This window comes from Neoarius graeffei, chromosome 6 (genome assembly GCF_027579695.1).
Source record: "Neoarius graeffei isolate fNeoGra1 chromosome 6, fNeoGra1.pri, whole genome shotgun sequence".
Classification (NCBI taxonomy): domain Eukaryota; kingdom Metazoa; phylum Chordata; class Actinopteri; order Siluriformes; family Ariidae; genus Neoarius; species Neoarius graeffei.
The window spans coordinates 52,792,248-52,818,356 of record NC_083574.1 but is presented as its reverse complement, the minus strand read 5'-3'; the positions used below and the strand labels follow the sequence as shown (position 1 = coordinate 52,818,356).

Sequence of the window (26,109 nt, the reverse complement as noted above, 5' to 3'; positions counted from 1 at the left end):
GGTCCATGTGTGCTCTTGTGCTCTCGGTTTTTGTCGTTTCTGTTCTGTGTGTGTGTGAAGGTCAGCTCAGTTTCTCCTTCCCAGAAAACAGCCCCTGGGGCGATGCCAGAAGTTCCCAACAAAAGTTTTTTTTTAATTTCTGTCGGGCAGTCACAGTGGACAGCCATCCCCCTTTGGGCCAGCGGGAGAGCTCACTGCGTGGGCTGGGGCCTTGCTGGCGGAGGGGGAGGGCCAGAATAGGATCTGGCAATGTTTGTTCGGCCTGGTGGGGGTTTGGGTTCTGTGTGTGTGTGTGTGTGTGTGTGTGTGTGTGTGTGTGTGTGTGTGTGTGTGTGTGTAAGACTAGTGCAAAGGCAACCCCAGGAGCCAATGGATTGGAGAAGTTTTCCACAGAGGCCCCGTCTTTGCCCTCTTTTGCCCCATGCTTTGGCGGATGTGGGCCGTAATTACTGGACCCCCTGGCCTCTCTCTTTCTCTCAGCCCCAGCCTTTGATCTGTTTCATGTTGAGCACATTTTTTCCCCTGCTCGTTCTACCTTTGTCTCGTCCTCTGGTTCTTTTCTCAGCCGCTCCTTTCTTTCCTGGATGACCCCCACCTCTTCTTTGAACACAGACACTGTGCTTTCTTTAATACACAAAGAGACTGTACTTTTTTCCAAGCCCTCCATCCTCCTTTAGTATTAAAGTTTGGAACATGTTAGCTCTTTTTGCTGACGTCCATGTCAAAGTTTATACTGATTTTTTTTTTTTTTTGGTCTTTCTTTTCCCACCGTGGCCTTGACCTTGAAAATTGGCTCGCTTCTTTATCACCGCTCCACCAACGTGCATGAGAGCGAAACAGACATGCACAAAGCTAATGGCCAGCCACTCCTCAGGTTGTGCTGTTGTTTAGTATTGCTTTCTGAGTTTCAAAAAGTCCTTCTCGTTTGAACAGCAAAAGAAAGGACAAGGGAAAGAAGCGGCGCTTGTGTGTGTTGCGTGGAGCAGAGTGTCTCGGGGCGAGCCTAGGTGTTTGCGACAAAATAATAACGCAATTATGAAAACAGACCAAAGTGAGTAAGCGGCCCCCACCTGTTGTCGGTGGCGCTGCGTGTTGTTTAGCGCACGTCCTGCGGGGCATTGATCCATAGCCTCCCGCATGTGTGGGGGATTGGGGCCGCTTTTTGTTTGCGAGGTAATGGCATTGTTAGCATAATGCTCTGTTGATTTGCTATTCACAGTGGTTTGATACAGCTATTCTTTTGGGCTAATTGCCACACCACATAGCGCTCAGCGCTGTTGAGCGCTCACATCTGATGGCGCTATCAGGGCATGGATGTGATTAGCTTTTGTTAACAGGGACCTAGTGGCATTTTGTGGTTGGAAAAAGAAGGGGAAAAAATATTTATTCAGAAGAAATCTATGCTAAACCCTTTTTGTTTGTGATCTACACACACACACACACACACACACATATATATATATATATATATATATATATATATATATATATATATATATAGAGAGAGAGAGAGAGAGAGAGAGAGAGAGAGAGAGAGCGTTTCAGAATATCAGATGCAAAACACCTGCCCTGTGTCTGAAATCACTCACTCCTCATTATATAGTGGACTATATAGTGAGTTTGCTGTTTTCTAGTGCTGTCTGAATGTATAGTGAGAATTATTACACCATATATAATGCACTCATAGTATCCCACAATGCACCGTGAAAAGTAGTGTACAACCGATGGTCACTAACCAAGCAATATATACCATCATGCATCGCAGTCGTGCTGAAAAAAAAGCTGTAAAAGCTGTTTCATAAGGACCGTTAAGTATTTTAGATTGAGTATAGCAGCAGTTTGTGTTTCTTTATGACAACGGGCACGAGACAAATTTATAAATTGTGGTGCAAAAATGGCAATAATATTGTAGTGTGTCGGGGTGAATGGACGGAGGAAGAAACACATTATACACGAACATTCAAGTCCAATTAAAAATAGTCAGAGAATAGAAAATAAGCTCAAATAGAATAAGACAGGGCGGCACGGTGGTGTAGTGGTTAGCGCTGTCGCCTCACAGCGAGAAGGTCCAGGTTTGAGCCCCGTGGCCGGCGAGGGCCTTTCTGTGCGGAGTTTGCATGTTCTCCCCGTGTCCGCGTGGGTTTCCTCCGGGTGCTCCGGTTTCCCCCACAGTCCAAAGACATGCAGGTTAGGTTAACTGGTGACTCTAAATTGACCGTAGGTGTGAATGTGAGTGTGAATGGTTGTCTGTGTCTATGTGTCAGCCCTGTGATGACCTGGCGACTTGTCCAGGGTGTACCCCGCCTTTCGCCCGTAGTCAGCTGGGATAGGCTCCAGCTTGCCTGCGACCCTGTAGAACAGGATAAAGCAGCTACAGATAATGAGATGAGATGAGAATAAGACAGATAAAATACAAGAATAAAAGTTAGATTGCAGAGCGAGGAATTAATCAAAAGCATCAAATTTGATTTAATAAAAGGCAGCGGCAAAGAAGAAAGTATTCAGCCTCGATTTAAAAGAGCTGAAAGATGCAGCAGACACCAAGTACTTTGTATTGATTAATGTGGGAAATACGCTCAGTATAATATGGATTTATCACAAAAATACATGCATGCATTTATTATTTTGAATAAAAACCCACCAGCTGACTGATCTGGCATGTTTCAATTGTGCGACGATAATGACATAAATAACAGCACGGCGGAATAGCATCCGAATTTTTTTTTTTTTTCATTTTACCAGTAAGCTCACTATATAGTCCTCTATATAGAATTCCCTAGATAGTGAGTAGGGAGTAGTGAACGAGTGAGTGATTTCGGACACAGTGCTGGTCACATAATGACATTATTGTATTGGCTTCACCAGCTACTCAGTAGTTCCTGATAGTGAAGGGGTTTGGGGAAACACTAAATATAATAGCATAAAAGAACCTGTAAGAGATGTGATCTGAGGTCAGAATTGGGGTGGTAGTTAGGATGGCATGGATTATTATTTCAAGGGTGGCAGCTGCCCAGTGGCAGAATCATGAGACTGACGTAAGTGGGAAGAGGACACACACACGCGCGCTCACATAGTGCTTTATTAATAACAGTGATTAGCTGGTGCACTCAGTGTATGAGAGAGAGAGAGAGAGAGAGAGAGAGAGAAGGACAGGAACGAACTCTTGTGTCGTAACAGCATTGAGGTGGAGCTCTTTCCATGTCCTTGAACATCAGCTGGGCGCTGTGGTGTCCCCCTGGGGAGTGCACTGTTTAATACCACAGTAATTATCCCCTCCTTTCTCAATACTGCCATCCAGGTGTCTCCTTCACCCCATACTGTGTGTGTGTGTGTGTGTGTGTTTATGGTGTACAAACCCAGTATTTTACTTATACTGTACATGTGTCTTTGGTTTCACTATTCATATGGCCGCTCTTTTAGATGTGATGCGTTTACATGAATGTTAGTGTGTCTATCAATGTATGTGTGGTTAAGCTCGCCATCAGGGCTTGTGTGTGTGTGTGTGTGTGTGTGTGTGTGTGTGTGTGTGTGTGTGTGTGTGTGTGTGTGTGTGTCACTAATGGCAGGTCCAGGTGTTCGTCACAGCTCTAGACTCCCCTGAGATGGCAGGGGCTCCCGGGGTGCCAGTCTGGGCAGAATCTTCACACCTCTGTCTGCCTGTGTAGATCCTCTCCAGGGGCTCTTTTTGGAAACGGTTGCAAACCCCTCACTCTTAACCCTTCCCTCTATCACCTCATACCAGCTTGATTTGTTTCTCCAACTGCCTGTGTGACTTATGACTTATTTACGCTGACAGAGAGAGAGAGAGAGAGAGAGAGAGAGAGAGAAACAAAGATGTAGTTCTTCTCATCTACCTGTAGGGGGCATCCCAGACGGGAATTACCGTAGCTCAGGAACATAAGCCGTGATCTCTGAATGCACTCTTATTTCAACAGCCTATAAATCACCTCACCGCACACGAGCACTTGTGTTTACTTTCTGCATGGCCTGCTTGAGTCATGTAGGTTTCTCAAAGTCTAAACTGTACCAGAGAGTACCTTGAAAGCCAAAGAAGATGTGTATTTGAGAGTATTCGGACTAAACACTTGCATAAAATGAGGTGCTTATCATATCTTTATACAGTATATGCCAACCTGATGAGATCAGTTGATAACTAATCAGCAGAAATCGTCTTCATGACGAAGGAACAGAACAATTAGTAATCAGAGTATTAATTCGTTGGACATTTAATACACATCCCTAAATTGCACGACGAGTCATCGGTATTACCAGGAAAGCACAAATAGGTAATTAAATTAATAATAATAGTAACTCCAAATCGATTTCCTGTATAATTTCTTCAAGTGTCCCTTACGCCAAGAGAGACGTGCAAACAGTTCTAAAGCACTGCTTGTTATTTCATTGGTTGCATTTACCTAAATGGGTCACGTTACATAATTAATTGGTTATTAACCTGGCCGTTGCAAAGCCATAACGAACCTCTGCGTTCGAGCATGTTTGTGTGGAATCACACCACACACATACATTTGAGTCAGTATGACACGTTCTCTATTAGCTTCCTCCTGTAGTGTGGCAGCCCGCAGGCACACAGACTATTTTTAACAATGAGGTTTGGCTGATTGAGTTCAGAAAAATGAGAAATGGTCAGAGACAAGCGTGGACGTCTACCAAGCGAGCCAGGCTACAGACCACACACACACACACACACACACACACACTTACCACGCATCAAGCAGTGTCGATTGGGAACTGTCGCTGTTTTACCTAATTTATTTCTTACTGCTCTTCCTGCTAAAAGTCCACTTGCACTGCAGTCTTGGGTTTTCTGCTCCTTTTTTCCTCACTAATACAGTACCTGTGTAATAGTTTAAGATAAGTTATCTGCCTTATCCCTTTATTCTTTTTGTGAATTCAGGTTCGGTTTCTGAATGTTTCAAAAATCTCATTTTAAAATGGGATTTTTAATCACATCCAGTACTGTGCAAAAAGTTTTAGGCACATACAGTGCTCAGCGTAAATGAGTGCACCCCCTTTGAAAGGTAACATTTTAAACAATATCTCAATGAACACAAACAATTTCCAAAATGTTGACAAGACAAAATTTAATATAACATCTGTTTAACTTATAACGTGAAAGTAAGGTTAATAATATAAACTTAGATTACACATTTTTCAGTTTTACTCAAATTAGGGTGGTGCGAAAATGAGTACACCCCCCAACAAAAACTACTACATCTAGTACTTTGTATGGCCTCCATGATTTTTAATGACGGCCAAGTCTTCTAGGCATGGAATGAACAAGTTGGTGACATTTTGCAGCATCAATCTTTTTCCATTCTTCAACAATGACCTCATTTAGTGACTGGATGCTGGATGGAGAGTGATGCTCAACTTGTCTCTTCAGAATTCCCCAAAGAAAATAATTTCTTTACACCACAAAGGTGAAGGCTACAAGAAGATCAGCAAAGCTTTACTTATCAGTCAGAATACTGTAGCAAAAGTAGTACAAAAATTTAAGAAAGATGGAACTGCAACCATCTCACAGAGACGTCCAGGTCGTCCACGGAAGTTAACACCTCGACAGGAGCGTCTTCTGATGAGAAGGGTTGAAGAAAATCAGCATGCAAGTTCACTGCAGTTATCTAAAGGAGTAGAAAGCCAAACTGGGGTGACTATTTCCCGTGACACAATACGGCGTACACTGCAGAGGAATGGCATGCATGGATGCCGTCCACGAAAGAAGCCTCTCTTAAAGCCCAGGTGCAAAAAAGCCCGTCTAGAGTTTGCCAGGGCCCATGCTGACAAAGATGAAGACTACTGGGACTCTATACTCTGGAGTGATGAGACCAAGATAAACGTTTTTGGAACTGATGGCTTCAAAACTGTATGGCGTCGCAAAGGTGAGGAATACAAAGAAAAATGCCTGGTGCCTACAGTGAAGCATGGTGGTGGCAGTGTCCTTATGTGGGGCTGCATGAGTGCTGCTGGTATTGGGGAGCTGCATTTCACTGATGGCATCATGAATTCACAGACGTACTGCTCTATACTGAAAGAGAAGATGCTACCATCATTCCATGCCCTTGGTCGTCGTGCACTTTTCCAACATGACAATGATCCTAAACGCACATCTAAGGCCACTGTTGGATTTCTGAAGAAGAACAGGGTGAAAGTGATTCAGTGGCCAAGTATGTCTCCTGATCTGAACCCAATCGAACACCTATGGGGAATTCTGAAGAGACAAGTTGAGCATCGCTCTCCATCCAGCATCCAGTCACTAAAAGAGGTCATTGTTGAAGAATGAAAAAAGATTGATGTTGCAAAATGTCGCCAACTTGTTCATTCCATGCCTAGAAGACGGTGCTGTCATTAAAAATCATGGAGGCCATACAAAGTACTAGATGTAGTAGTTTTTGTTGTGGGGTGTACTTATTTTTGCACCACCCTAATTTGAGTAAAACTGAAAAATGTGTAATCTAAGTTTATATTATTAACCTTACTGTCACATTATAAGTTAAACAGATGTTATATTAAACTTTGTCTTGTCAACATTTTGGAAATTGTTTGTGTTCATTGAGATATTGTTTAAAATGTTACTTTTCAAAGGGGGTGGACTCATTTACACTGAGTACTGTACAAGGAAATGCTGTAAAACAAAGATGCCTTCAGAAATAATCAAATCAACTGTTTATACATTAAAAAATACTTTAAAGAGCAATAAACAGTAATAAATGAAACATAGTCAGTATTTAGTGTAACAGCCATTTGCTTTAAAAATAAAAAATAGTCGTCTCAGGTACAGTGAATGCAGTTTGATAAGGAAATGAGCTGGAGGTTTTACTGAGCATCTTGCAGAACTAGCCACAGTTCTTCTGGACACTTTGACCGTCACACTCACTTCTTCATTTTTGCAGCAAAACCCAACAGCCTTCATGATTTTTTTTTTTTGTCTGAACTGTTGCTTATGTAATATGACATACGTACAAAGATCTTCTCATCTCTCATCTCATTATCTGTAGCCACTTTATCCTGTTCTACACGGTCGCAGGCAAGCTGGAGCCTATCCCAGCTGACTACGGGCGAAAGGCGGGGTACACCCTGGACAAGTCGCCAGGTCATCACAGGGCCGACACATAGACACAGACAACCATTCACACTCACATTCACACCTACGGTCAATTTAGAGTCACCAGTTAACCTAATGCAAGGCTGACACTTGCACGACTTTTGGCCACGATTTTGTCGTGGCAAGTCGTGCCATTTTGGGGCACGAACTGGGAGGCTCCCGCACTGTTCACGACTAGTTCACGCATAGTTCCCAACGAGTTCACGAATGCGTGCCCGTCCACATTCACGAACTGGCACGACGAGTTCACGCATAGTTTGCGCATAGTTTACGCACTTCCTGCATTGGCACGACGAGTTTGCGCAATTCGGACGGTGTCGTGCCGACTTGGGCATGCCATATAAAAAGGGGGCCTCCCCAACCCCTGGTCATTTTTGAATTGGCTGTGGAAGAGACAACATGCTGAATACCAGAGACACAATCATTGCAGAGAAGATGCCTATACCTGGCAGCTGCTCTAGCCATTGTTGAAGAGCAGCAGAAAAGGCTGGAAGAGGCAGAAGAGCAAGAAAAGGCAACCCCACCTCGAAGAAAGACACAAAGGAAAGTGTGGGTCCGGGAATGGTTGACCAGAAGGCACGAGTTTGGACAGTATGACAGTCTACTGTAAGTTGTCTCCTCGCTGGTGATCTCTGGAATGGCCAGAAGTGTCTGGGAAGCCCTATATATACCCCCGCACCGACGCGAGCGCCACTGTCGCGCAGTAGTCGTGAACTGCTCGTGAACTCGTCGTGAACTGCTCGTGAACTCGTCGTGAACTGCTCGTGAACTCGTCGTGAACTGCTCATGAACTTGTCGTGAACTGCTCGTTCCATGCGCAAACTGTTCGTGAAGTGCGTAAACTAGTCGTGAACTGCTTGTGCCATCAATGCGTGACCGTGTCAGTGGGAAGGCACGGCCACGCTGCGACGCGCACCAATTCGTGAACATGTCGTGAACTACTCGTGAACTCGACGTGAGCTGTTCGTGAACTATTCGTGGCAGTTCGTGACAGTCGTGGCATGGCGCACACTTCCACGCACTGGCACGCATCCTCCCGCATCGTCCCGACGAGTTCACGACGAGATCACGAACAATTTGTGCATAGTTCACGACCCAGTCGCGAAATTTTGTCGTGACCAAAATTTTGAACATTTCAAAATTCTCGTCCCGACATGGCACGCAGTCACGACGGGTTTACGCACACTTCACGCCAGTTTACGCACTGGCACGACTCGAGTCATGCCAATGCGTGCCACGGAATCGTGCAAGTGTCAGCCTTGCATAACCTGCATGTCTTTGGACTGTGGGGGAAACCGGAGCACCCAGAGGAAACCCACGCAGACACGGGGAGAACATACAAACTCCGCACAGAAAGGCCCTCGCTGGCCACGGGGCTCGAACCCGGACCTTCTTGCTATGAGGCGACAGCGCTAACCACTACACCACCATGCTGCCCCTACAAAGATCTTACTGTAATATTTAATTTTGTGGCGGGAAAACTAATGTTTGGAAATCTAAAATGTTTTCGTACTGACTCGATAATGCAGAAGTCATAAAATAAACATCTATAACAAAATTTGTACTGTATGTAAACAAGAGTTAAAGTAATACTCCAGTATTTTTCCACCTGGATACTATATCTATTGCGTATGTACAATGACTACAGCAAATAATGTCCGTATGTTAAAAAACAGAAAATGTGTCGAATAGCAACTCACTTATCATAGAAGTCTATGGGCAGTTGCTCAGTGCAAATATTTATGAGGCCCCATTTTTGGAGGAAGTATAGTCTGTTTTTACAACAAACTCATAAACTGTGTTAGACTTTTCAGAGAGTACACGAGCATTTCAGAGGGAAGAGCTTGGGGTTACGTGTTAAAAACTAAGTGCGTCAGAGTACACCTGATACTGGAAAAGCACTATTTGTCAAAAAATTTTAACAATTTTCCAGCTGCTATAGAATTAATATATATAATGACTGCATAACAGTTCTTAGCCTCCTGTGGAGTTTCTGTTCAGAGCACTGTCTCTGAAAGGGAAACTTTATACATAGAAACTCAAGAACTGTTTTGGGTGATATATGGAACTTTTTTAATGAATGCGCATGAGGCATGTAACGATATATCATGTGACCTATAAACCACGATACAAATTTATGATGATTCGAATCGATAAAATAAAAAAAGCAAGTTGCGACTCTTATCAGGCTGCGCAATCACTTCGATTTTCCTAGCTGTAGTTGTGTTATTTAGACAACAGAGGCCGCAATAATGTACAACATCAGGACTTCACTGTAGGCGTAAGTAACTCAGCGCTACTGCTGCGAAAACACACAAAAACAGAGCTAAAATGGGAAAGAGCTGTTGTTTGATTGACTGTACAAGAAATCTGGAAAGGAAAAAATTCGTTAGTTTTCATCAGTCTGTAAAAAGAGCTCTGTTTTTACAGACTGCCGAAAGCTAAAGACAAGAGAAACAAATGGAGGTAGTACAAATGTTCGTAAAAGATTATTAAGAAAAGGCCTATTTGTTGTTAACTTTTTCATTTTTAATAAAAGGAATATTTTAGTTAATCGGCCATTATATTTCACTCCAACCTTTCCAAAAGTGAGTAAATAGTCATTGTTTGTTATCAAGAAAATGAAATAAATTTTTTTTAAACAAAAGGAATAAGGAATTAAGTTAGGGCAGCACGCTGGTGTAGTGGTTAGCACTGTCACCTCACAGCAAGAAGGTTGTGGGTTTGAGCCCAGTGGCCAATGAGGGCCTTTCTGTGTGGAGTTTGCATGTTCTTTCCATGTGGGTTTCCTCCAGGTGCTCCGGTTTCCCCCACAGTCCAAAGACATGCAGGTTAGGTTAACTGGTGGCTCTAAATTGACCGTAGGTGTGAATGTGTGTGTGAATGGTTGTCTGTGTCTATGTGTCAGCCCTGCAATGACCTGGTGTCTTGTCCAGGGTGTACCCCGCCTTTCGCCCATAGTCAGCTGGGGTAGGCTCCAGCTTGCCTGCGACCCTGCACAGGATAAGCTGTTACGGATAATGGATGGATGGAATATTTACGTTGATAACGATTGGGAAAATAAATATTGCATTTTTTTTGTAATAACATTTTCATTTAATTTTTTTTCCAAAACATTGTGCGAAAATCCAATCATGAACCCAATATCATGAATCGAATCCAATCGTGAATAGGGTGAATTGTTACCGTACATGCCTAATGTACACTAAATGAAACTCCATCAGAAAGGCTTTGGTAAGACATTCTGTCATGTTTGTTGCATCCTAAAACGTTTAGCGCAGGGGTTTTCAAAATGTGGGAGAGTCAGTCCCCCCTCGGAGAGCAAATAAACAACAGCGCCCCCCCTTACAATTTTTGTTGTTGCTATACTTAATGTTCCATTCGTATTTTTAAAAAATGGTTGTTGTACACATTTTAATTTTTTTATTTTTCACATTTTAAACATCTGTGCTTTTTAAAACATCTTGTTTTACACATTTTAAACATCTCATAGCATTGTTAGCTAGCACCTCTTGGCAGACAACACACTGTGGCAGTGGAGCATCTTCAGATCCAGTCCATGAAAATCCAAACTTTAAATAACCGTGGTCATACTTCCTTCTTTTTTCAGTCCCCCCAGGATTCCGCAGGCCTTTTTTGTGATTGTTGCGGGCTAAAATGTCTGATGTTGCGGGGGTTTTCCAAAAAACTGCGATGAAAATTGCGGTGTTTTTTAGGTTTTTGTTGCGATTACATTGCGGGAGGAAGTGAAAGTTGCGAGAAATTGTTGCGATTTTCTCTTTTTGTGATTAAAATTGAGTGATATGTTAAATATTAAGTTATTACTGAAAAACTATTGATTAAAAAAAGCAAAGACACTGAGAAATGGTCCTATAAACATCTTTACCAATATAAAAGATTACCAGGACTACAAAAATGCAGAAAAATAGGCTTTACTTATCCAAATGCACCTGTTGGTTCAAAAGTTAAAGTGCATAGAACCTCACAGCACAACATGAAGTTACCTTAAAGTGCCATTCCACCATTGGATGTATTCTTTGGCATAAAATACAATATATTTTGACAACATATATAAATGGTATCACTAGATAGAGAAATCTTTTAGCTTCAAAATGATATATCAAACATAATTTTTTGACAACGACAAGTATATTAATTTTGCGACCAAAGTCACCTACCCTTTTAATTTCCGCGCGTGATGTCATCAGCAGGTTCCCCTTCTTATGTACCACGTGACGTGTGACGTGGCACATATTATCAGCAATGGCGGATAGAACGCGATAAAAATAATACCAATAAATCTAGCCAATACCAATAAATCTAGCTTACTGAAAGATTAACTCAAAATTTTTCGCAATTTTTTTGGCCCCCATATACGAGGAGAAATGACTCTCTCACTTTGGGGGTTTCCTGGTCTAAAAATAGACCGACACGTGGTACACAAGAAGGGGAACCTGCCGATGACATCACGTTTCACTACCGCGCAGAAATTAAAAGGGTAGGTGACTTTGGTCGCAAAATTAATATACTTGTCGTTGTCAAAAAATTATGTTTGATATATCATTTTGAAGATTTCTCTGTCTAGTCATGTTGTCATAAAATATATTGTATTTTATGCCAAAGAATACATCCAATGCTGGAATGGCACTTTAAAATATAATATAAATGCCTCAGCTTTCATGTAAGAAAAAAAAAACTATTAATACTAATACTGTGTGCAGGCAGTCTCTCCTGAAGACTAAATTAAACAATAATTATAAACTAATAAAATAAATGGCTCAGGCTTCATAGAAGAAAAAAAAAAACAAATTTGAACAGAATCTCACAGTATGATGCTGAAGCTGCCTAAACAATGGAAAATAAAATACCATTTTGGCAAAAATGTTGGCATCCATTAATTTCTTGTATTAAGTAAAAAAATAATGTAAAGTGCACACAGTCCTTCACTGTAAACATAACACACTTTCAGTAACAGAATTTAAGCCTACATAAACACTGACTCGCACATGCAGTGTTGCCAGATACTGCTGACGTTTTCCAGTCCAAAATATGTTCAAACCCGCCAAAATGCACTTGAAACCGCCCAATCTGGCAACACTGTGCGCATGCTGCTTCTCTTGAACGTATACACGGAAGTAAGGCGGAAGGTAGTTTGTCGACGTCACCTCAAGACGACGCCAACGATTGGTCAAATTTGCGGGAAAGTTGTGGTAATTGGATATAATTGCAACACCGCCCTGAATTCGCGGGGATTGGTTGAATTTGCGTTGAAGTTGCAAATCACAGCATCCTGGAGGCTCTGTTTTTTTGCTTGGCCCAGACTCTGTCTCCTCACTCACTGTAGCTTTAGGTACTAAAAATCGATCCATTTCGTCTCTGGTAAAGGCTAGCTGAAGTTCGCTAAATGTCCGCAATAGTAACTTATTCTGGTTTATTTTTCCTCACGTTGCGCCCCCCTGAAGAACTCTGGCGCCCCCCAGGGGAGGCGCACCCCACACTTTGAAAAGCCCTGGTTTAGCGTTTAAGAGTAATGGTTGTAGTTTTGAATTTAGTTGGGCAGTTGTAAAATAACTCAATAAGCATCTTAAACATGTGGCTATTTTAAACATTTATTGACATAATTTCAGAGCGCCTTCTGACTTTTATTTTGAGTTACGAGTCCAGTACAAGGAACCACGGTAGCATTCTGTGGTAAACATACACAATCGACAGAGCTTATGGACAGGTGAAGGTTGAAAAACTACTGGAATATCTCCTTAAACAAACCTCACACTCAGTAATCCAAGCAGTTACCACCTGAACATATGAACAGCTGTTTCTGTGCAACTAATGTTAATGAAATGACCTCTTGTCAGTTTGCATGTCTAAGCATTTTCATGGCGCGCAACCCACATCTCACATTTCCTGTAGTCAGCTATGATTTGGTGTAAATGCAGTAGCTGAGGCTGGAGCACAGTGTTTTCAGTGTGTTCATGTGTGTGCTAGGAGGCCAGGCTAGGAGCAGACAAGCAGTGAGTGTTAATAGGGGGAGCAGGTGAGCCTTAACCTGATGCTTTACAGCTTCTTTTTGATCAAAGAGGGCCAAATGGCAGACAAGACTGTGTGATCTCGTCCAAGAGCCTTTGCTCCAGAGCACACACACATATCAGAGGGACTAGTGTACGCTACTCCGAGACTGCACAAAGACATGTTCAGTGCTTGCATGTGTGCTCATTTCAGGGGCATGCACTCAGGCTAAGAGAGGTGAGGGTGGGGGTAAGCAAGGTTGTTCCTGCCCTGATTTCCTGCAAAGCTGGTACACAGCTGTTTCCCATCGACTCCCAGAGAAAACTCGTAGAGATACTCGCATGAGAGCTAGAAAGACAGAGGCCGTCCATGAGAGAGTCATCAAAGGGATATGAGAGAAGGGCAAACAAAAGACGGAGGACAGTTTGTGTCAGAAAGTGGGGGGAAACAAGAGAGATAGAGCACAGAAAAATGGGAGACAGCGTGATGGTGTGAGTGAAGGAGATGCTGAGAAAGATGTGTGGTAGAAAGCGGGAGCAGATGCCAGATGTCTTGGCCTGCTGACGCTGGAGCAGCGGAGAGACTTGTTTTGGTACACTTCACATGTAATTAATGTGCAGCTGTTTAACGGTGCAGGCCCCCGCCGCTAACACACACCGTGCTGCATTGGAGTCAAACGCCTCTTAACCACTGCCAGTGCCCCTGTCGTCACGCAAACTCACCCCCTCGCTTCTCTGTCCTTCAGACATTCACTCTTAACTTGTTTTATATCTGTATGTTGCTCATGCAGGTTTAATGGTTTTGGGAAGGAACCAAGTTCTCTGGAATGCACAAGGATCTTTTTGGAGAGAATCAGTAGTGACAACATGTTTTTGTGTGCATCTCAGAAACATAATCAAGAAATCTAATGTCAGTTTTTTTGGCTTGAGCTGTTTTGGTATTGTTCCTAAAATGTGCATAAGGCAACTAACAGAAAAATGTGAGCCAATGTCTTTTGCCTACTTGGCAACAACTAAAAGCAGTATATAGAAATAAAGAATGGCCTAGCACTGACTAATGAATCGGGAAAGATAATAAAAAGTCACACACTTGCTTTGATAATTGTTTTCAGAGCTCTCACTTGTACATACAACTCAAGAGGATGTTTATTTGCAACTTTTTACACAAGCTTCTAGTACTCAAGTCCAAGACTGACTCGAGTCCAACTCGTGCCCTAGTTTTAAGGACTCGTGACTTGACTTGGACTTGAGCACCGATGACTCGGACTCGTGCGTTAACTGCATTCGGACTCGTAAATTGGAGAGGAGGACTCAGATTTTTCTTTATTTTTTGTAACACGTCATACTAATTTCTCATCTCACCTCATTATCTCTAGCTGCTTTATCCTGTTCTACAGGGTCGCAGGCAAGCTGGAGCCTATCCCAGCTGACTACGGGCGAAAGGCGGGGTACACCCTGGACAAGTCGCCAGGTCATCACAGGGCTGACACATAGACACAGACAACCATTCACACTCACATTCACACCTACGGTCAATTTAGAGTCACCAGTTAACCTAACCTGCATGTCTTTGGACTGTGGGGGAAACCGGAGCACCCGGAGGAAACCCACGCAGACCTGGGGAGAACATGCAAACTCCGCACAGAAAGGCCCTCGCCGGCCACGGGGCTCAAACCCAGAACCGTCTTGCTGTTAGGTGACAGTGCTAACCACTACACCACCGTGCTGCCCTAACTTAATTCCTTATTCCTTTTGTTTAAAAAAATGTATTTCATTTTCTTGATAACTATTTACCCACTTTTGGAAAGGTTGGAGTGAAATATAACAGCGCTAACCACTACACCACCATGCCGCCTTCATACTAATTTGGCATAAGATATTTATATCTACATTAATTTTTATACTAATTTTGTGCAAGAGAATGCACATTCACCTGTTCATACGTCATGTTCAGGAACAAAATAACGTTAATGCCGCTAAAATACCTGGAGAGAAGCCCCTAAGGTTGTCCGCTTTGCTTATACAGACTTCTCATGCAGTGGGAAAAAAAATGCACTGCTATGTGTTCCATATGTAGAAGAACTATCGAGGAGACGACGGGGACAACCTCGAACTCCAATCGTCATTTGGCAAGACTCCACCCAGAGAAGTAAGTGACACGCTATGTTCAGTGCTCTGTTGATAGCGGGGCTTGCTGAGCGATGAACTAGCTCGTGTTAACCCTCTCTCATGTTATTTGCCCTGTTGATAGTGGGCGGGGCTTGCTGAGCGATGAACAAGCTTTTTATCTGTAGCCTGTTAACTAAAATGGGGCAGTCAAGCAGTAACGTTAGTCCAACACAGTAGCAGAGACGCTTTCACATAAAGGCAGCAACAGCCACCGTCAAATGGTGCGGTTGGAGTCTTGTTCTTAGACTCAACTCGGATCAATAGTGGCCTCAACTCAGACTCGACTCCAATGACACTTAAAGGCAGCAGACTCCATCAGCGTGGTACTAGATTCGGCTTATGGAAACTATTACAATTTAGAAAGGGTACTAAGATGGTCAGCATCATCCTATGCCGTGTCCTCATTCTGACTGCACTCAGCTGGGGGGTCTGTGAAGGGGAGCTGGGGGATTGTGGGGCTGATTCGATGTTGGCCCCATGTCCCCAGCTTCAGGCCTCCGGCCCCCTGCCCTTCACCTTCTGCCCTGGGAATGAAGCCGGCTGCCTGGACACTTTTGGGCGCCAAATGCTCCATATGGGCTGTGGGCAGCGTGTGTGTTTATGTCCTCCAGGACTCAGGCCCCTGACAGACCGCCTGTTCTGTGTGTGTGTGTGTGTGTGTGTGTGTGTGTGTGTGTGTGTGTGTGTGTGTGTGTGTGTGTGTGTGTGTGTGTCTGTAGCTGAATATCCTCCACAGTTCTGAACCTTGACTGATTTCCTGTCCCTGGACAGGAGGAGCATGTGAGGATTTGTGTTTTTTCATTTGGGGTCCTTTGGGAGAAGCATCCAAGCGAATCTACTGGACCTCCTGACTGGAGTGTGTCAGTTTTATCAAGCAGGGATCATCACTGGACAGTAGTGTGTGTATTAGCGCTGCTCTACCGCATAGCATGGCTCACCACAGCTCGGCAACAGATTTCTCTGTAGATTATCAGGTGGTGACTTGATACTACTTGAACTTCAAAAAAACACAAAGTTTATGAATGAAACAAGTTGTTTTACTTTTTTTTCTTTTTCTTTTTTTTATTTTCCACGTAAATTTTCTAAGCACAAAACATCGCTAGTTTGCTTTAGTGGAAGCACCTAAACACGTGGGACAATACTTGATATTTAGTGAACATACAGGTTGAAAGCCAAAACACGCAAGACGCTATGCATCTATGACTGAAATGCAAATTTGTGAGGGCACTTGGTAGGGCATTTAGCTTCATTATGTTATATGTAGGGCACAGAAAAAGAGAATAGGAAGCCAGTTGAGATTTGCCCTAACTAGAAAATGGTGAAATAGTGAAGCAATTCCAGCCAGAGATATTTATAAAGATAATTCTGTGTGAATGTTGTTTGATCAATGTTCTACAGTGTTCCTAGCTCCATTCGTATGTCCCCATTCAGCTTGCATGGTACTGATTAAGAAGAGTCCCCACTTTCAGCATGGGTACTTAAGTACAGCATCAAGGCTCACGTGGCAGTGGAAATGGCAGCAACATAGAAGACTATGGGTAATTTGCAGAGCTGGTAGAAATGTGCTCTGTGTGTGTGTGTGTGTGTGTGTGTGTGTGTGTGTGTGTGTGTGTGTGTGTGTGTGTGTGTTTGCCCATTGCAGACTGTTTCCCTTGAGAAGGAAAGGGGCACAGAACAGCATGATTGTGTCAGCATGGTGTCACAAGGGGACTAAAAGACTAAAAGAATATGTAGAGCAGCATGGAGGAGCAAAACTGGAGTGAGTGGATTTTTAAGTGTGTGTGTATGTGTGCGCATGTGTTATTTTCAAGTATTTTTGTATTTCAGTATCCTAGAACAGGTGTTTGGTCTCAGACACCGCTCTCAAAGGACTGTTGACCATGCGGCCAACTCCTGTGTGATGCGCCCTCCTGCCTCTCTCACCGGGTCTCCTTCTCTTTATATATCACAGAGTCTCTCTGACTTTCATGCCGGTTTTGTCCTCTGTCATGTTTGTTTGTGACTGTTCTGTTGCCTACAGAGGAAGGAAGGACGAAAGGAAGGAGCAAATGAGTCAGACCTGCCTAAGGAGAAAGTTGAGAGAGAGTCAGAATATGGCAGTGTGCTAACAAACCAATGGGGTAGCAGAGGTTAAAGCATAAAGTACCTATAGGGAAAGAAGAGAGAGTCAGAGGGAAAGAGAAAAGAGCCTCTTGAAAGTCGCTTTCCCCTGGCCGTTGCTCCAGGCTTGTCTGACTGGCATGCTGGGCGACCATGTGGGAGCTTGGGGTGGAAGTTGTTTTTCTGCCCCCTACAGTGCAGCTCTCCAGCCTGGGGCAGTGGGCAGAGGGCCAGAGGGAAGGGGCTGAGAGCCGAGCAGAGGCCTGCTGGGAAAGGTGGAGGTCTGGGCAGGGGGCCAGGCTCAAAGGTGGGGGTGAGGGGGCACTAAGGAATGTGACGAGGTGAAAGGAAATGAAGAGATGCAGATATTGAGTTTCCTGCTCAAATAAAAGGCTGTGGAGTCTACATGACGTTGTCGCTCATGGCTGTGAAAAAGTCAGGTCTTAATTCATATTAATGAATCTTTATATTAATGTTATTAATGTCATGTCAGTAACCGGCAAATTATAATTATATATATATATATATATATATATATAATTTATATATCTCAATAGATTTGATGTGAAGCAGTCATTATGTGCAGATTGTTTCTCTCGCCATAATTTACTTTGACTAAAAGAGCAGTATGCTATTTTGTTTCCTCACTGGCTCTTTTACAAATGTTCTCTCTTTTAAGAATGATTCAGATGTTTGCCATGGACAAGCTAGCTCAAAAACATCATAAGACGCCAGAGTAGAGACATGGAAAGGGGTTGGTGTGCATACAGCATACACGTGTGTGTGAGAGAGAGAGATTTTCATTAAACTGAATTGTTTGGATAATTTATCTAGCCTGGCAAGCCAGACTAAATGTGAATATTTAGTCTGGTCTCGGTCGTAGACATTTCCGAAGGGTGTGGGTAGGAACAACCCGTTGTCTTTCAAACTGTCTCTGTGCGTATAGGCCAATGCTCTTACCAATCAGCGCAACAGAAAGCAGTGGGGGAGCCAGCTGGTAGATCAGACTTTTGCCATAGCCGGTCGGCAAAACAGCGAAAACGTCCTTCTTGAAAAGGAATGAGCGGAGAGCCTCTTCCTGCTCATGTTTCAACGAAAACTCCAAGTCTAATTCTTCTAAAACTGATTCCAAAGCGGAGTCAAATGAGCGCTGTTCACTAGCCGTAGCCATATTTCCTGCTGTGCTTTCTCCAGCGTCGCGCAGCCTTGTCGTCACTCCTGCAAAAGCCCGCCCAAAGAATCCAAACAAAAACCTTGCGTTGTGATTGGCGGGCACGATTTGATGCCCGGGGTGTGTTGTTGATGTGGTCCGAGGCTAGACCCACTCGTAGGCAAAAATATTTTTGGCCGCGAGGCGGGTGGGTCTAGTTTACTAGGCTATAATTTATCCCAAGTGGTTAGACATGCAGTGGTTATAATGATGATAGACAACAGTACTACCATATATGCAAACCAGTAGTAATTTTAAAGAAAGAGTGCAGTGAGTTTAAGTTGCTAAACTTTAGTAGGCTATATGATGAAATGTTATATGATTAACCTTTGCAGGCAATTAAACAGTGCACAGACACTGATTTCAGACATGGAGTTCTGTGGATCTTTGATCAATTCTGTACAACAAGGTTGTTGTTTTTAAGAGATTCCCTCTTTTTTCCCCTCAGTCTCTATAGGCGGCTGATGCGCACTTAAAGTGTCAACCATAAATGACAGCAAATATGATTTTTACAAACATAAATAAGTCAAAAGAATAGATTAAGCTCTACAATAAGCATACATGCACTCAAAATAATTAATCAATCCACATTTTAGCAGTTAGTTACAATACTGAAAGGAGGACGTGCTGAAGAAGAAGAGACCTTTATTTGTCACACGTACACTCAAGCACAGACTTAAAGGAGAACTGTAGTCATTTTTAAACTTGCTTTATTTCTTAATTAATGTGTTATTCAATTACGTTTTCGGTTTTAGTAACCAATACTTGTATTGGCAACTAATTGCAATTAAATATTATACCTATCAGCCTATTCGGTTTTTAGTCATGATGAATTTAGTTCGTTTGGTCCATGGCAGGCGTCACTTATCCGTGCGATCTTCACGAGACTTGTGCGAGACTTCGAAACGTGAAGTGTCAGCCAGGTGTCAGTGCTGCCATTTTGAAAACTGCTTCCCAAACGAAGTATTGCACAAAAACAAGTTTAAATGACGATTACTGCCTACTTTTTTCAAACTTTCCTGATTGCTATCAAAACAAACAAAACTTCCGACTTGATTACGTCAGCATTCGAAAGAGGGCGTGCGTGTCTTCTGACAACGTTGGCAGATGTTGGGCACTTCAATTTCCGCTGTACGTTTTACTTCTGTCCTCCGATGTCTTGCACAGGTCTCAGCGAATCTCGTTTACGGCCATTGCTTTGACATGTGGACTGATATATTACATAGCGTATTTCAAACACTCATAACTTGCTATAGCAGCGACACAATAGCTGTCAGAAATGCATTCCTATATTTAATAAAATGAGATAAATGGAATTTTGATAATAAAAAATTTGCCTTCAGTTCCCCTTTAAACACACAGTGAAATTCCTCCCCTGTATTTAACCCATCTGAAGCAGTGAACACACACATGCACACACAAGTGAGCAATGAGTACACACACATACCTAGAGCAGTGGGCAGCTATGCTACAGTGCCCGGGGAGCAGTTGGGGGTTAGGTGCCTTGCTCAAGGGCACTTCAGCCCAACCTTCAGGCTATGGCTGCCCCGTGTTAACTGAACCGCATGTCTTTGGACTGTGGGGGAAACCGGAGCACCCAGAGGAAACCCACACAGACACGGGGAGAACATGCAAACTCCACACAGAAAGGCCCTCGTCAGCCACTGGGCTCGAACCCAGAACCTTCTTGCTGTGAGGCGACAGTGTTAACCACTTCACCACCGTGCTGCAGGATCCTAAACGCCATGATCTACTGTCATTAATGAGCCAGATAACAGAACTGATCAGACTAGAAGCGGATGTTTGCCTTTACTTCTGTAGCTGAAAGCCTGGCTCTTTCTGTGGATTATGATGAATATGGCATAGCGTTGGTGCAGCCCATTTTAAAGAGAAATCCACTTTGTAATTGTGAGACTCTTGCAATGCTGTGTGTTTGTGATGTTGGTTCCAAAGGGTTTCTATAATGGTTTCTAATTATTCTGTTAGGAAAGCTGTTGTTGTTGTTGTTGTTTTCCTTGTCAGATTATCAGAAAGTACTTTATTTTTTTTATTATTTGTGCAAAAGCCGTCATGAACACACCAGCCATTCTGGTATGCTACAGTATGGGTTCTCCAGGCTGGTTCTCATATTGGGTGAAACTATTGAGTGTAGAAAACAGAGGGGATCCCTGCATTACTTTAAATTTCTTGATCTCCCTCACTTTCTTTCACTTTTCCCCTTTCTGCTTCCCTTGCTTCTGATAAGGAGGAGAGAACAGACATCAGACTGGGCACATCTTCATTATAGCTTTTCACTATGTTTCCAGCTCTGCATGCCAGCACGTTGGCCAGCCCATTAGCTAGTCCCGCATGGCCTTCTCTGGCCTGGGCTGATGGCGGCATGGGGGTGTACCCAAGGAGGGGGCGGTGCTCTCAGACCTCCATTATTGAGATGGCTACCAATCAGGTGCTGCTGTTTGGCTTCTTCTGTTATCTTGTCCCCTAATTACTGGCTTCGGCTCAAGGCAGGGTGCAAGCCTACATCTGGACATCAGAGTGTACGTCTGCTAGCCGTGTCCCCCCAGCCTTTTTCATTCACTCCACCCTTTTGTCCTACGCCCCTTCTCTCCACCTGGGACAGGCCAGCCAGGCGAAGACCAGCGCCACTGGAAATGACGCCAAGCCAGCTAGATAATTCAGTAATGAGTCACAACATGAAAGACGTGTTTGCAGACAGATAGACAGAACAGGAGAGAAGGCCTGACAGAGGGAGACAGAGGGAGGGAAAAAGAAAGAGAGAAGTGAGACCATCACTGCTGTAAAAAAGGGAAGGGAGAGTGGAGAAGATTGAGGTTCTGTGCTTGTTCTTGGATTTGGCGGTCTCTCTCCCCTTGCTCTTTCTGTTTCTTTTCGAATTCAACTTTTTATTGAAATTCCTTACCCTGTTTAGTGCTCCTGCCAAGTCCCCCGGCGGACGGATGACAAAAGCCCTCTAAAAGCCATGTGATCTTCCATTTTCCGACAGCCACACTTCTGAGGATTAAGGCTATTTAACGACTATAATCTCCCTCTTTCTCAAAAGTGATTTCTCACATTCTCCCACAGTCAGAGGGATTGCATTAGCATTAATAGATTTATAATTCACCAGAATGACCACATGTGCCAGGAGTTTGTTCCCCCGTCTTCTTCAATCTCTATTATTCCTTCCTCGTTGTGTTTCTTTCCCTCTTTTGCTTTCTTTTCTCCAGCTCTGTGCTTAAGCAAGTGTTCCTTTGTATCTCTTGCCCCATGGTAACGTGTGTCTGTGCCACAGCAGGAAGGCTTACCTGTCAGTCAGTATGAACCCCCTCCTTCCCCCTCCCCTCTCCTTCCTTCACTTCCACAGTGTCCAGATCAGAGGCTATTCTGTCAGGGGCCACAGGCTTATTGTGTAGCGAAAGAATTCACCACAGTTAAATCCCTCATGGGCTTTTATTCTGGGCTCTTTCATTGGGGCGCCAAGGCACTCTCTCGCCTATGTCACTGTGGTTTTAGGTTGTTTTGGGATGGCTCTTATATTGACATGGACACCAAAGCTTGTGGGGCAGGGGACCATAGTGACTGGAGAAGAAGTCACAAACAGTGTAATCTGAGAGTGTGACAAAACTATAAGAGAAGCATTGGAGCACAAGTCAAAAATCTATACTGCAGCTTTTTTTTTTTCGATTTTCGCACTGGCATTTGTCTACATTTTATAATCTACATTGGTATTTCTTTTCTTTCCTGCCTGCCCTTTGTTGTTTTATATGAGCTTCTAACCCTATGATTTTATATATTGATTGTTATAACCATGAATCTGTCTCATAGCTGTAGTCCGATATGAATATCTCTATTTTTAAAATTTATAATATATGAGTTTACAAATTTCTACTCATAAATCCCCACGGAGATATATTTGTTCTGCGCAGCACCTATGTTTTAAAGTGAATCGATTCATCACGTGAATTTATTTTCCACAAATTCTGCTGCGCTCACCTTTGTGTGCATGGGGAGAGTCAGAGGAAGTGAAATCCTACTATTGCCATATGGAGTTACAATTATTTGCAGTTTGTACAATACAAGCTGACATGAAGCACTTTTCTTTGTACAGTTTTGCTTATTTTCATTTCGAAGCTTGGGCAAAACTTGCAACATTGTTGTAGTGGTCTTTGGGGTATTATTGAATTCAAAGGGGGGGAGGCGCTTTCGGAGTTATATCACTAAGGAGACATGCAAATATTTAATTACAGACACTAAAAATAACACTCGTCCCACTCGTCCACAAATCTTTTTGCTTTGGAAAATGACAAGAAATTATATGGTTCATGACATCCATCAAAAACATGCAACAGCACCCAAAGAACATCTTCTTTCCTCTGTCCTGTGTGAAAAAAGAATTATAGAGTATGAGCTAAGTCAACCGCTATGCTCCGGCATGATATATGTTTCATGAAAATGACAACTATTTGTTATGGATTTGATAGTTAAGAATTTGAATCTCATTCTCATTATCTCTAGCCGCTTTATCCTGTCCTACAGGGTCGCAGGCAAGCTGGAGCCTATCCCAGCTGACTACGGGCGAAAGGCGGGGTACACCCTGGACAAGTCGCCAGGTCATCACAAGGCTGACACATAGACACAGACAACCATTCACACTCACATTCACACCTACGGTCAATTTAGAGTCACCAGTTAACCTAACCTGCAAGTCTTTGGACTGTGGGGGAAACCGGAGCACCCGGAGGAAACCCACGCGGGCACGGGGAGAACGTTTCCAAAAAACCATCCACTGTAGGGTATTTACTTTGTTTTAAATTCAATGGAAATACACAGAACCTTTATTTTTATGCCTCTGCCACCTTAAGGTACAGGAGGCATTATGTTTTCGGGTTGTCCGTCTGTCCGCGTGTCCGTCCGTGCGTCTGTCCCGAAACCTTGTGAACACAATATCTCAAAGGCTAATGAAAAGAACTTCACCAAACTTTCACCATTTGTGCGCTTTGGGACAAAGATGAACTGATTAGATTTTGAGGTTAAAAGGTCACAGGTCAAGATTACTGTGAGGTCAAACGTCCATCCCCAAACCTTGTGAACGCCATATCTCAAAGACTAATGAAAGGAATTTCACCAAACTTTCACCATTTGTGCACTTTGGGACAAAGATGAAATGATTAGATTTTGAGATCAAAAGGTCTAAGGTCAAGGTCACTGTGAGGTCAAATGTCTGTCCGAAAACTTTGTGAACACAATATCTCCAAGGCAAATGAAAGGAATTTCACCAAACTTTCACCATTTGTGCATTTGGGGACAAACATTAACTGATTAGATTTTGAGGTTAAAAGGTCACAGGTCAAGATTACTGTGAGGTCAAATGTCCATCCCCAAATCACAACTTAATAAGGCGTGTAGTCTACCAGGCGGAGGCATCCCCATCGACGGCGTTGGCATCGAGCCCTATCTAGTTAAATACATTTCTGAGTGGATAATATCTCCATCCTTGACTCTTGTATGCTGCATAAATGGGAAAAAATATATATATTTTTTGAGAGTTAAAATCGACCGCAAAGTTGGCATTGGAGCTGCCCCGCTGAGCCAGCTAGCCCTGAGTGCGTGACGTCACAGCGGGAACCGGTTTTAAGGTCGATGCCTTTGACAGCTATAGACCAAAGTCATATAAATAAACATTTATGGTGAAAGTAAGAAATCCCGTTACCGACTTCAACTAAGACTGATTTGACTTCACTGATTGTGGGTTGACTCTCATTAAAACAGGATAGATGTTATAACTTATGCAGCATACATGTACATGCATGCATTTTCACTATTAAAACGTAAAAGGCTAATTAAATAATCAGATGAACTGAGACAATCACATTCTGAAGCAAATTAAATAACCTCATACCGGTAACTTAAACACACAACACAAGTTACATGTTTTAATCTAAATGCAGGTAAACAACGAGTGTTGTTGTTTTTGATGTTTTGTATCCAAATGAGAGTCACTTCTTACCCATCCGTGTTCTCGCTTCTTGTGGCCGATTGTTTCAAAACAATCTGACTTTCAGTTGTTCGTTCAGTTCTCCGTTCATTCGCTTCTTCCACGTAAGGGTGAGATATTGCTGCTGAGGCAAGCATATCCAGCGAAGAAATCAGACGGCTGGTCCACTCATTCTCCATTTTCACCATACTGAGTACTCCGCCATTACTGCTCGGCTCAGGCAATTACTAAAACCCGGGATGGGACATCACTGGTTTTAGCAACAATAGCGGGGAGGTCACTGCCCGAGCGATTATGTCCCGTTCCGTCCCGGGTTTTAGCAACAACCCTCGGCTCACACTCCAGGAGAACTGGTGCAACTGAACTTACTTTCCTTTTTCTTGTAGTTTTATTTAATTGTTGGTACTGCACCCTCTTTCAATGCGGGCTTATAGCCAACGCTTCTCAACAGATCAGAGGTCTCGTACGAGTCTTCAGTAAAATGTGCAGAGCAGAGGAGAGACCACTTCATAGGTGCCCAATGTGCCTGTGAACTTCTCGCAAAACGCGTCCAAATCTTTGCAGTTTGAACATTCTTGGGCCATGAATGCAATGTAAATCCACTTTCTGTCGTGTTGCTGCACCGGCCAGCAACACATCTACGTGTCATGGCAATAAATTAGCTCAAAATGGAGGATCGAAGTTGCAGTCAGCTCTGTGTTTTAGTATAGCGGAAATGGTGATGAGACCAATGGACTTCCTGCTGTGACGTCACGGACGTCAAGGTCATTCACTCAGACCACTACCTATATGAATCACTTTAATCGTAAAAATTACTATATTAGATTCATTGTTAACGCTTAAAACTATTCCTGTGCCATTCTTGAGTTCTCAAGCCATTTATAAACAAAAGTGAGGCCATGGTTCTGCGTATTTCCTTTAAAAAAAAAAGAGAGAGAAATTGCAACAGAATGCAGTATTATTATTCCTACTGTATTCAATTTGAGCTACCTTTCAGCACAAATGCTACATAATTTATGCAGGCACACGTTTTTAATTGTTGTTGTTTGAATAAGATTTGTGGCAGGGAACATACATGAAATATGTCAAACCCAACCCCCCACCCCCCACCCCCATTTCTGACATTTTATGACTGAGTTTAGAGCTTGCAAGTTGAATGCTACCCCACCTCATCTCTGGAAACATCTGGGGTTGTGAAATGCCAGAGGTTTATAGCAGCACATTAAGAGTGCAAATTCTGAGAGCGAAATAAACCTAACAAACAGGCAGTGATAGAAAATGTTTTGTTTGTCTTTGCCACAGTGCACACACTCTACACATGCGTCATCCCTGCTCAATAAGTCATGAGCTCTGTCCCTTTGTTTTCCTTTGAAGGTTGCTAGTTGAGATGCTAAATAGATATTTCGACTGTGTCAGGTCCATCAATTTTCACAAAATAGGGTGACATGCAGTATATCTTGGTTTGTATGCATTTACTGTATATAATATAAATAACGTAACTGCAAAA

General features: G+C 43.1%; 1 protein-coding gene across 3 annotated transcripts in view; it reads left to right on the top strand.

The window, feature by feature from the left end:
• Positions 1-26,109, top strand: part of znf423 (zinc finger protein 423) — a 334,445-nt gene that overhangs the window by 129,133 nt on the left and 179,203 nt on the right. Inside the window, exon 1 of one of the 3 annotated variants that reach the window (XM_060923839.1) lies at positions 15,203-15,277. The exons of the other annotated variants lie outside the window; for them this stretch is intronic. The gene's annotated coding sequence lies outside the window, so the exon portion shown is untranslated. Of the gene's footprint in view, positions 1-15,202; positions 15,278-26,109 lie in introns of those variants that run through there. 3 annotated transcript variants of the gene reach the window in all.